General features: G+C 43.3%; 1 non-coding gene across 1 annotated transcript; it reads left to right on the top strand.

The window, feature by feature from the left end:
* The first annotated feature begins 2,611 nt into the window (after positions 1–2,611).
* On the top strand, positions 2,612–2,715 carry LOC142591814 (U6 spliceosomal RNA). Its single transcript, XR_012830543.1, has one exon. It is a non-coding gene; the product is annotated as a U6 spliceosomal RNA (small nuclear RNA).
* Positions 2,716–11,607: the final 8,892 nt, after the last annotated feature.

Genomic DNA, 11,607 nt, shown 5'->3' with positions numbered 1-11,607 from the left:
GTGCCAAAGACCAAGTGTATATTCAACAAATTCAAATCGGTTCTATTTGTTAGATTCGCCTAACTTTTACATAATATTTCGCCTACACGAGAAAGCCATTTGTATGCACCCAGATATCTTATATTTATTCTGACAAAAAACGCGTTTGCTACTGGCATCTTATACGCAATATTTTATGCAGGAGACCTATTTTTGCCACGGCCATTGTGAATCAACACTAATGTCAAAAGTTTGTGTTACAATACTTATGAGGATGAAAACATACAATGCTGTCCAACAAAAAGAAAAGTATTACAGATTTTCAAATCCTATATGCCGCAGCAAAGGTTTCTTTTTCCGGAATTTTCTTGGTTGCTTTCGAAAAATTTGGGAAAAAACCCCACGAAAATACTTTTCTCTTTAAAGGTCGGACATAGTGTTTCATTGGGGATGAATCTTTATGTGGAATACCGTACTCACGATTTGTGCAGGAAACAATAGGCGTTGGATACCGTCAAAGCTCGCATAATTTTGTTTCGCGCGCCAACTGATACAGCCTCTCCAGAAAAACGGCTGGTTCTTTGCAAGTGTAACATAGATTATCGATGCCCAGGGATATAAAAAGAATGAACCACTTACGCTGCGCAATTTCGCTGCAAATCCGAAAGTTGCTATCACATTTTACAATATACCACGTGTTCCTCTTTCACGTACACCTCCACAACACAATATCTATAGGTGCAGGGCAACCTTGCGAGGCCAACAAAATTTATCGAAACTGCCACACGGTTTCTGCATAAGCTTGGCCGCAAAGCCTGAAACCTCTTCATTGCAATTGTTTGTTCAGATGTGCCGAAGCGGGGGCCTTAAATATCTGGTAACACAAGTTTAACGCAGTCATAGTTTTGAAGTTTCACAACTTATTGAGAAGAACCGTGTTAAATTTTAACCTCTGAGATAAAAAACATTACTTCTGATTCTAGTGATGCCACTGATTATTGTGCATTAGCAACATGGTGTATGGATACACTAATCTTGCTATAGAGGGCATGCAATTTCTGTTATGCTTTCCCTAGCTGCATTGTAGCTAGCGCTCTATCATATGCAAAAAAATGGAGTGCACAGCTTGCGAAAGCAAAATCAAAATCTGTTGGTGGGGGACAAATCAGCAAGCTTTGTCGTTGTGTGAATATACATAATGTAAAACAGAAATGCAAGACCAGCCGCATGGCCCACCACAAAATGCAGTGAAAATGAGCACAGGTGTCTCCATGCAAACGAAATTGACGCCCCGAAAAGCCTGAAACTCCCAGGATATCAGTAGAACAAAGCGAAATGGTTGTCGGCATGATTAACCTTAGTTACTTGAAACCAGAGTGACACGTGGCTCTACTTGACGTGTATATAAGAAAACATAACAAAGTAAAGGAGTTCAATATCATGTTAAGACCCTACCGTCGTCATGAGCATTGCTTTAGAAAGTAGATGCCTGTCTCTCACCAGAAATCGTGGTTACAACAGCGTAAAAACTTACAAATGAATACACAGGGGGCATTGAGGTGTGGTCTAAAATTTCGAGCATCAGGCATGTCACCACTACTGTAACTCTGTTTGCTAAGGTGATGGTTCTAATTCAGTAGAGCAGCGCAATCCTTCTATGACGGCCGTTGTGGGGGCGTCTTTGAAACAGACTCTCTCGCGCAGCAGCCGTAAAGGAGACTCACTTTTACCGTGACATGGGTTTGTGTCCTTTGAGTAGCGTTAATACCACTGTTACTTAAAATGACAACAGCCAATGTTTCTATAGAACACACATCCGCCAGATCATCTCCTCTGGCTGTTCAAGCGATAACCCTCCACCATTTCTGGGCGCCATATTGCAAAGACTGATCGTCCAAGATGAAGCACTGTACGGTCTGCGTCGCATCAACTTCAAGCAAGCTCGCTTTATCGGCATCTAGTCTGGCCTTCTTAGCGACCTCGTTCTCGAAGTGTTCGACGTCCTCTCGAAAATGGCCATAGCAACCTCATACGACACTATTAAGGCCATCGTCGCGGAACATTTCATGATGTATGAACGAAAACGCCCGCAGCAGCCGATGTCACAGGATAAACTCGGTTACTAACTTTTCTGTCACGTGCAAGCATTGCTAGTAGATCGAGGAGTAATGTTTAAACGGCTGCTCCCGTGGAAGAGTTTTCTGCAGCGACTACGCGACATCACGCAGGTTATCCTGACCAAAGCGATAGACCTCCCCTCTCAGTTTCAGCTGTTGACGGTGACAAAACGAATGACGTTGACGGCATCTCCGCCGTGACTACGTGTTCTATTGGCACGGGTTCCTTTGGTTCGGTAGTTTCGTAGCCTTCCCATCTATCACTGCCAATTCTCCTCGCGAGATCACTACACTGCACCGAGGCTTTATCATCGTCGGAGAACTTGTCGCTTCCAATGTGCCACAAAGTAATTTAAATGGCGACGAAGGCATGTGCTCTGGATCCTACAATACTGCACACTACAGCCGCCGCACTCGATATTTGTGACACAACTGCTCGATCATACAGCAGCACGGTACTCTTATTTGCAGATAGTATCAGCGTTTGGCGCTGTCAGAGAGTGCTTGACAGGCCCGTTTACTTGCAAAAAACATACAACAAAAAGAAATGAGAAAGAGAAAATTTGCATGTCCCCTGCACAAGGATGATACGCAGAATTGCACAGCGTTCGCCCTGATGCTAAGATTTTGTCTTTTATCTATACAGGTGTTATGGGGCCCGATGTGAGCTTTTTGCTTGAAATTCCGTCAACCGCACCATTTCCCCCTCTGTCCTCGCAAAGCCGTAAGAGCTACCAGCGTGCTACTGTACCGACGCAGATCATTGTTTGTCAGTCCTAGCATGCGCAGATAGTTGAGTTGTATTTTTCTCCTCGACAACGTCGGTGAAGCTGCAGTCGGCATAGATTTGCTTTCTCATTTCCTTTCAGGAGGATAATATATACATATCAATTTCCGTTCATTTATCTTCACCTCAACTAAAAACTGCAACAGAGAACTTCGCTCAGGCTTTGTTTGGCCTAATCTGACGGCTTCAAATGCGTGTCTCGTGGCCTTTAGGGTAAGGGCAGTAACGAGCACCGCAATTCGTTTGCCCCTTGGTCGTTCTAAGTGTTGTTCAAGGTCACCAAAACGTCTCGTATACCTAGCCACTTTCACAGTCGCCTGCGTACCTGAGATTCCTTAACTACGCTGTTAGAACCATTCAGAAATTATTCTATATTAGTGCTACCTATTGCGATCAGCAAAACCTGTCTTTCGGGGATAAGTCAAGGGAGCTTTTACGCATGTAAAACCCTCTGCGCTGAGATTCTCCGCCACAAGGTGGCCGCACAGCCTGCAGTGTTATCTCACAGAGCAAACTTCGATGCTCGGTTGCCACAGTCAAGAGTTCAAATCCTCGATTTCTTTAAATGTGAAGGTGGTAAGCTCAACTTCACCCCCTCCAATTCTAACCTCCAAGTACACTTCTGGGCTTGGAGAGACGCCTGACACTGGCACAAATGCCAAGAACCAGTTGAGCTATACTAATCCAATTAGGAAGACCCACTAAGCTTCAGCAAAAAGATTGACCTCCCTGTTGCAGTATTCAGCCACTCTTTCCAAAATGACTCATCCGATCAACCAACGGCCCTCAGTTCTTAGTTGCTGTGGAGCGCCTCACAAAGGTGGCGGTCAGGCCTGTAGCATAGAAGAGGGTGCGAAGAATCCATGGGCCCGGATAGACCTCCAATGGAATCTGACACTGGCCACATTTAACACACGAACTTTCCCGAGTGAAGCTAGCTTAGATCAGTTCTTTGAGGAATTTGAAGCCTTGTTTGCGACATCATTGACCATAGATTAAAAGAACTGGTGAGGCTTATACAGTGCTGACTGATAGCAACGCCCCCTGCTGTAAAGGACTTCCAAATAAGGAGTAGAGTTTGATTCCTAATGCATAAGGAGATAGCGGGCAATGTTGACAAATTCTACAGCAATAATGAGAGGGTAACAGTATTCGCAATAAATGTTAATTAGAGGTATACATTAGAGGTAGCGGAAGCCTACTCTCCAACCTCCAGTCATAATGATGTTGAAATTTATCATTTCTATGAAGACGCTGAATTACCGTTGAGAAAAGTGCAAAATCAGTATACTGTAGTAATCGGCGACTTCAATGCTAAAATGGGGGAAAAGAAGGCCTGGGAAAAAGCAATTATCAACCATTTCGGCTATTCCAGAAATACTAGACGAAAGGTGTTGGTAGAATTCACGCAAAAAAATAAGATGGGAATAATGAACACCTTCATTAAGCGTAGCAAAAAGAAGGGGACCTAGAAAATCACGATTGGTGAAACAAGAAATTGATGTCACACTTTCTGACAATCCCAGTATAGGGCAGGATGTAGAAGTGTTAGGTATAGTAAAGTGCAGTAATCATTGGTTAGTAAGGTCTAGGATTCACGTCAATCTGAAGAGAGAAACAGTAAAATTTGTCAAGAAGAAACAGGCCAACATAGATGTAGTAAGGATAAAAGCCGACCAATTCTTTCTGGTGCTTATAAAGAAATATGCTGCCTCAGAATAGCGAGATGAAGATGACACAGAGGTAATGAATGAATGCGTAACTGGGCCAGCTTCGGAAGCAGCAATTCCAGCTGGAGGTAACGCACCAAGGCAACTAATAGGTAAGCTCTCCCAGGCAATGAAGGACCAAATAAAGAAAGGACAACGGATGAAAGTGTTCTGAAATTTAAGAATGAAAGCGGAATTGTCAAAGCTGGTGAGCAAGGAGAAAATAAGGGATATTAGTAATTACAATGTAAAGCAAGTAACGTAAGAAACGTAACATAAGCAAGGCTGAGGAAGCAGTAAAACATGGACGCAGCATGAAATGAGTAAAAAGAAACATGGCATAGGACAAACCAAGATCTATGTACTCAAAAATATGCAAGGAAATGTCATGAGAAATTCCTAAGGTACAGTGAAACGAGCGGAAGAACTCTATACTGACTTGTACAAAATTCAGAGCAGCCACGATACCTCTATTCAAAGTAGTAATGAACGAGTTACAGAGGCTCTACTCTTGGTCAACGAAGAGAACAGGCTGGCTTCAGTAAGGGATACTGTACAATGGGTCACGACCATGTCATCAAGCAGGTAACCAATAAATCTGCAGAGTACAGCCAGCCTCCCTATATGGCTTTCATAGATTACGAAAATGCATCGGGGTCTGTAGAGACATCATCAGTCTTAGAGGCATCACCTAATCAAAGAGTACAGGAGGCCTATGTATGTCTGAAAATATTTACAGTGATTCCACTGCCACCTGAATTTTCCACAAGAAAAGTAGCATGATACCAAAGAAAGGCGTGAGAAAAGGTGACATAATCTCCATTTCCATTTACTGTACGCTTGGAAGAAATATTCGAGCTACTGCACGCGGTATTAAGGCTTAGGATTAGGGATCAAGAGCGAATGTCTCAGTTACATTAGGTTTGCAGATGCCATGGTCCTGTTCAGTAACAACGGGGATGAGTTGCAAGAAATGACTGAGGACCTTAAGACACAGAGAGTGTAAGAGTGTGGCTCAAGAATAATATGCAGAAAACACAGATAATAATCAATACCCCTGGACATGGTACAAGGGTTCAGGATCGCCAGACAGCCTCTAGAGTCTATGAAGGAATGTGCTTACCTAGGTCAATTACTCACAGAGAACCCTGATAATAGGAAGGAGATTTACAGAAGAATAAAAAAAGATTTCAGCGCATACGGCAGACATTGTCAGATCCCGACTGGAGGGTAGCCATTAGCACTAAAGAAAGGCGTTCAATCAGTCCATTCTACCGTGATAACATACGGGCCATAAACCCGAATGCTGACAAAGAAGCACGAGAACAAGCTAAGGTCCGCCCAAAAACCAGGCAACGAAGAACGAAGAATAATGGATGGACGATTGGGGTTACAGAATAGATGCCAAGAGAAGGGAAGCCCAGTCAATGACGCCAGAAGATTAGGTGGGGTGATCAAATTAAGACATTCGCAGGCTCTAGTTGGAATCGGCTGGCGCAGGACTGGAGTAATTGGAGGTAGAAGGGCGAGATCTTTGGGTTGCAGTAGACCTAAAATAGCCTTATCATGATGAGCACCATCATCACGTCGGTTTCTTACGATTGTGCTTCCAAAATCTCGGCTGCTTCCTTTGCCCTTTGTCTTCTTGTTGATTTCATACCAATGTCTCAAATCTGGCTGGCTTGATACCACCCGAAAGCCGACTAGTTTTTTCTGGTCAGCCGGTTGCTTATAAAATAGGTGCGCTACGTCTAGCCATGGATCTAAGGGGTGTTTCGCATCCGCGGCCGATGGTCTAAAGGCGCTGGCGAAGTCTCCCTGGGTAGTACACACCTAAATAACCATGAATATGGGCTTTGAAAGAGCTGAGCTCTAGTGCAATTGGTAGGGCATCGCACACGTTATGCAAAGGCTGTGGATTTGGATCCCACGACCCGAAAGTTGTCTTTTGTCCACATTATTTTAATTTTAGTTACTCCATTCGCATATTAGAATCTGAAAGTACAATTTCTGGAAGGTGATTTCACAAGATGACCAAAACCTACAATTGTACCACAGCGATTGCGTCGTGTTAGAGCACCGGCGCCGAATGTTAGAGGTTGGGGGTTCAAACCCCGTGGTCGCCGGAAAAAGACACGTTTCTTTTATTGGTGAATGTGTCTCGCGGTCTGCTGCTTGCCTACTTGTGGGTGTTTGAAACAGGAAATGGGGACTATGGGAATAATGGGCGCTGTCTACAGACCCCCCTTGCCCAACCTCAGATGGTATATTTATACACCATGCACTGCGGCTATGGGATTCAGGCTAGTGCTTATGGCATGGAAATTGCCTCAAGCGCGCTCCTGGCTAAGTGCTCGGTGACAGGAGGCCTCCACTCTTGGAAAAGCTTGTTTCACACCAACCTGTGGGCGTCCCAGCCTTATAAGTTCACTGGGATAGCACTTGAGAAATAGCCATGGCCATTTCCATAGCCATGGCCATTTCTCATGGCGCGGTGAACATCCTCTGTTCACCGCGTCATGAGAAACCATCGAGTGAAGACTCACGCTTCGTTATCGTCGAGGACTCGCACTTCTCGTATACCTGAGACGGGGCTGTTCCCGGTCGTCCTGTATGAAGCCGGCTGGCTGGGCTCACATTTACTGCTCTGCTTCAAGCAGTACTCCTGCGCACCCTTTGCTCAGCAGCCGCGGCTTAGAACAATGTAACTTTTTCACCGCTTGATGTCATTAGGGGCAAAAACTTTAGGGGCATTAGGGCAAAATCGGCCCAAAATTAGGGGCAAACATTAGGGGCAAAATCCAGGCAGGTGCGGAAGGAGTGTTTGTTGTCTTGGAACCCTCAATAACCAGCGGAATTATCATTACTAGAGAGCGATTTGCCTTGCTAGGTACACAGCCTATACGACCTCTATGCTGTTGGTTATTATGAATCGCGTTCCCTCAATAGGCATAACATTGCCATTGTCAACCCAGCTCGCCTTTCTCACAAAAACGGCGCTACCTCACCTCATCCAATTTCCGAGATCCATTCTCACCTACCTACCTGAAATTGAAGGAATATGAGGGAGTCAGCACGCCCCCATTTGAGGTCGGCCTTCTTAGGGTTACCTTGTCTGTTTAAGCCACAATTTTCTTTTGAAAACAGATTAATCTCATGGTGTCCAACGAATGTGCTTCTTGCTTTTCATAGTTTTGTAACCGAAAGATGTCAACGCGAAGGCTGACATAGACACCTGTCTGAAGGTACCAAAATCTCATGTAGGGTCCATCAAGGTAGTATCTTATAAAATGCGTAATAATTGTCATGCCTATGCAACGGGGAATTCCTCCGTCCGTCCGTCCGTCCGTCAAGTAAGTTGACCGCTTTCAATATAGGAACTGCAGCAGGGAGCGATTTGAACTTCATGCCGCCTTTCACTTCAACGTGAAGAAGGGGCTGCGAACACATCGCAAACGATGTAATCAGCATTCGACGCACCATGTCGGCATCGCAGATCGCCTTGAAGTTAGTGCCCGCGTTATAGCACCATATGTAGCATTCGCAGTTGGACGGTTGATCATCGTATCTAAAAGTTTGACGCGGATGAATAAGGCAGTAAAAATAGATAACAGCTTGAAATTATCGCATTTTCATCAGCGTAGCTAGCACAGCCACCTCGGCTAGTTTGTTTGCAACATCAATTAACCGTTCACAGCAGTTCTGGGCACTCTTTCACTGTTTGTACTTGTGCGATCAGGTTTCATACCATTGATAATGACCCCAGGCTGCAATGAGATGAGCAAGCAAAGTTTACGCATACTTATCAAATCGTAGGTTAGCTTCTCCTCGAATTCTTAAAAATATTTACTCAAACGAAAGTGTACTCATACACACTGAACTAGAACCTGTAACATTGGCGAACAACGCTACTCTCATTTTTCTTAGCCGCACGATCATGCATCAAAAAGGAAACTCGACACCAATGCACTAAGAAAATTCAGCAGGACCTAATTCAAGAGGTAAAGTAATGCTTCATGTTTGCGTCCGGAAATGTTTTCGTGTAAATTGCGACAACATGTTTATTGACTGAAAAATCCAATTATTAGAGGCCATTTTAAATATTTCTGTGAAAAATTGATTTCACATAATGAAAAATATTGCCTATTTTCGACGTAGTATATCACGTGGAAAACTCATATTAATTACAAGGCAGCAACACTAAGAAACGGGTTTGACAGACTCAAAGGAACCAAAACTCAACGCTGGGTTTTTTTCTCTTCTACGTCCATCTTCTTGTTGCGATACAAGAAAAACTGCAAAATACGTAGTGCTGATTAGGTGAGCCTATACCTCGTAAACCAACCTGTAAAGCCCTCTTTGAGTTTAATGTTAAGGTTCGAAAAAGCTTTCATGATGTTTATTCATGATACGTGGCCGTGAGTAGAAATATATGTGGGGATTGAAAATTGAGGTGGAAACACCACAAGTAAGATACCGCTCATTTCCTACGTGGTGGCCATTTTGCCGAAGCATACAAAACAGTGGCTCGTTCAAAATAATGACGGACATTGTAGGAACACTGTCATTTTACTGTAAGTAGCCTAAAAATTACGGTCGGTGATCGCGCACCTTTGTGATAAGTCCCCGAGAAAAATGCCAGTCTCATAGAATGTTTAATGACATGTGATGCAACCGACAGATTATCTTGTGTCACTGCTTCATTGGCAATGTCCTCCTTTCTTTAGCATACGTTGATTTGGCTAGTACTGCAACCAGCACACAACAGAACTATGACTTTGGCCACTCACAGCTGAAATCCGCTGGAGTGCCCCATGCAGCTTTCAGGACACAGGTTTCGCAACTCAGAAATTGTTTTTACATGAAGGTAGATATATATGGAACACATGCTTTGCATGACGCCATGTCACCTCTTTTGTTCGGTGTTATGACAGAAAACGTGTTCCTCACTTGCAGATTTTGGTACTTGATGTATTTTCAATTTGATTGTGAAGTTTGTTTCAAGAATTTCATGCAGAAGATTTGTTATACCAGTTTGAACTTCAAAATGCAACCGAAGCAAGAACTTCTATGCTTGTGAGCGAACCTACTGACTTCTGAGGCGATTGTTCTTTCCGCATAACTTTAGTCTGCACGAAAATTCAGAAAAACTCTTTTCTAGAGCAACCGTTCTTTGTAGCTGGAGCCGCGTCTGCACTCTACAAAACAGCGATAACAATAGTTCTATATTGCTGCAATATTCTGACAATATTTGGCATGACAATTGCCGCGACTGCGTGCATATTTATTGGAAGCTTTGAAAAATATATCCTTTGCACTGTAGGATTCTTCGAAATTACACAGTGCCTCTGCAATAGCAAGAAAGCTTTTCCAGAAGCTCGACGTACTTGCTGAACGCTTTTTGCTGTACACCCTATGGGTTTTGCTATGTCCATATCTCCCCATAATATATTGTTTTTATACTATTATACTATATATTACTTTATATATTTATGTCCACATACAAATCACGATACCTCTCTTTCGCAACGCTTTGTTTTCAATATACACGATTATCGTGATGCATAACTGAGGTGCCGAGTTATATTTCTCATATTTCTGATGGAATCGTTATGAATTCGAAAACATCGACATTCATTGCTTGAGCTAAATATATGAACTCCTAGGGAGGCGGCCACATATGTTCGTTACAAACATGGTTGTCCGGTGTGTCACTCAGCGTATTCAGACTTTCAAAAAAGAAGTTTTTAAATCTTGCTTTTGGAATTATGAGTCGTTATATTGAACTTTGAATAGCTAACGTGGGTGCTTTCACCTTATTTTAGGAAGCAGTATTGCTCTACCATGATTTTCCATAAATACAAGAAAATCAAGGCAAGGCCATTTGAACTTGCTATGTTCTGTAATATCCTCTAATAGAATGTATTGTCGCGCATATTATTTGTTCTGGTCTAAATTAGTTAAAGCACTTGTGAGAAACACCTATTCCTTGCCGCTGCAGCTTAATGGTGAAGGATCTAAAAATGTCAAAGGAAAATATTTGATTTCTCGATTACTTTGCTACAAACACCACGGGTTTTATTAGTCGGAGTCATCCTGCTTGTATTTAGGTTGCGTGCAAAATGACAAAATATACGCTTCTAAGCGCATTGTTTTTTGAAAGCAAAGGAGCATTCTGGAATCACTGCTGGACATGTCTAATTATTGCAATGCTATCTTTCCTGTAAAGGGTAAAGCTTTTACGATATCAACATAGCTATGCATATTGCAACGTGCTATTCGCAGAAGATGACGTCTACCCTCAGGTTTAGTTCGATGTACTCGTAAGCAGCCATTTCCTGATATGACAACGACTACTTACATTTCATGGTGTTGGCTGGCTTCCATGCTTGGCAGCGCACTGCCCTTATAAACACATCCTGTAAATAGGTTGCCTAAAGTGCTTCCAGGTAACATTTATTTGGTGGAGGTGGTGGATACTCCTTCAGAGTACGGCGCTTCGCAGAGAACCAACTTCGAATCTACCTCGATTCATTCAAGCGATGACACGTCACTACCAGCTGCGCTTACGACGATGGATGGATGGATGGATGGAGGTTATGAGCATCCCCTTTGGAACGGGGCAGTGGGTTGCGCCACTAAGCTCTTGCTATTATTCTGCCTATTGTCCCACCTAGGTTAAAGAATAAAAAAAACAATGTGACCTATCAACCAAATTTGGTGCACCCTTATTGCGAACTGTGCTTTTGTACACCTCCGTTTTTGGTCGTTTCCCTGCTTTTCTTCCACAAATCCTCCAAACGCCTCTTACTAGACCCTATTGTGGACAAGCTTACTTTTCCACTGCTCTCGCTGAACTCTAGGGCTTCAAGGAGGCCAGTAGTGCCTAAATCGACCGCTGGGCAGACGTCATCACATTATAATAAAACATGCTCCATAGTTTCTCTAGCTTTACCACATGCTTCTTGTTTCTTGTGTCTCACTTCATAGGTGCGTGTTCTATGGCATGCCGATC

This window comes from Dermacentor variabilis, chromosome 8 (genome assembly GCF_050947875.1).
Source record: "Dermacentor variabilis isolate Ectoservices chromosome 8, ASM5094787v1, whole genome shotgun sequence".
NCBI classification, from domain to species: domain Eukaryota; kingdom Metazoa; phylum Arthropoda; class Arachnida; order Ixodida; family Ixodidae; genus Dermacentor; species Dermacentor variabilis.
This window is presented reverse-complemented; position numbering and strand designations above follow the sequence as displayed.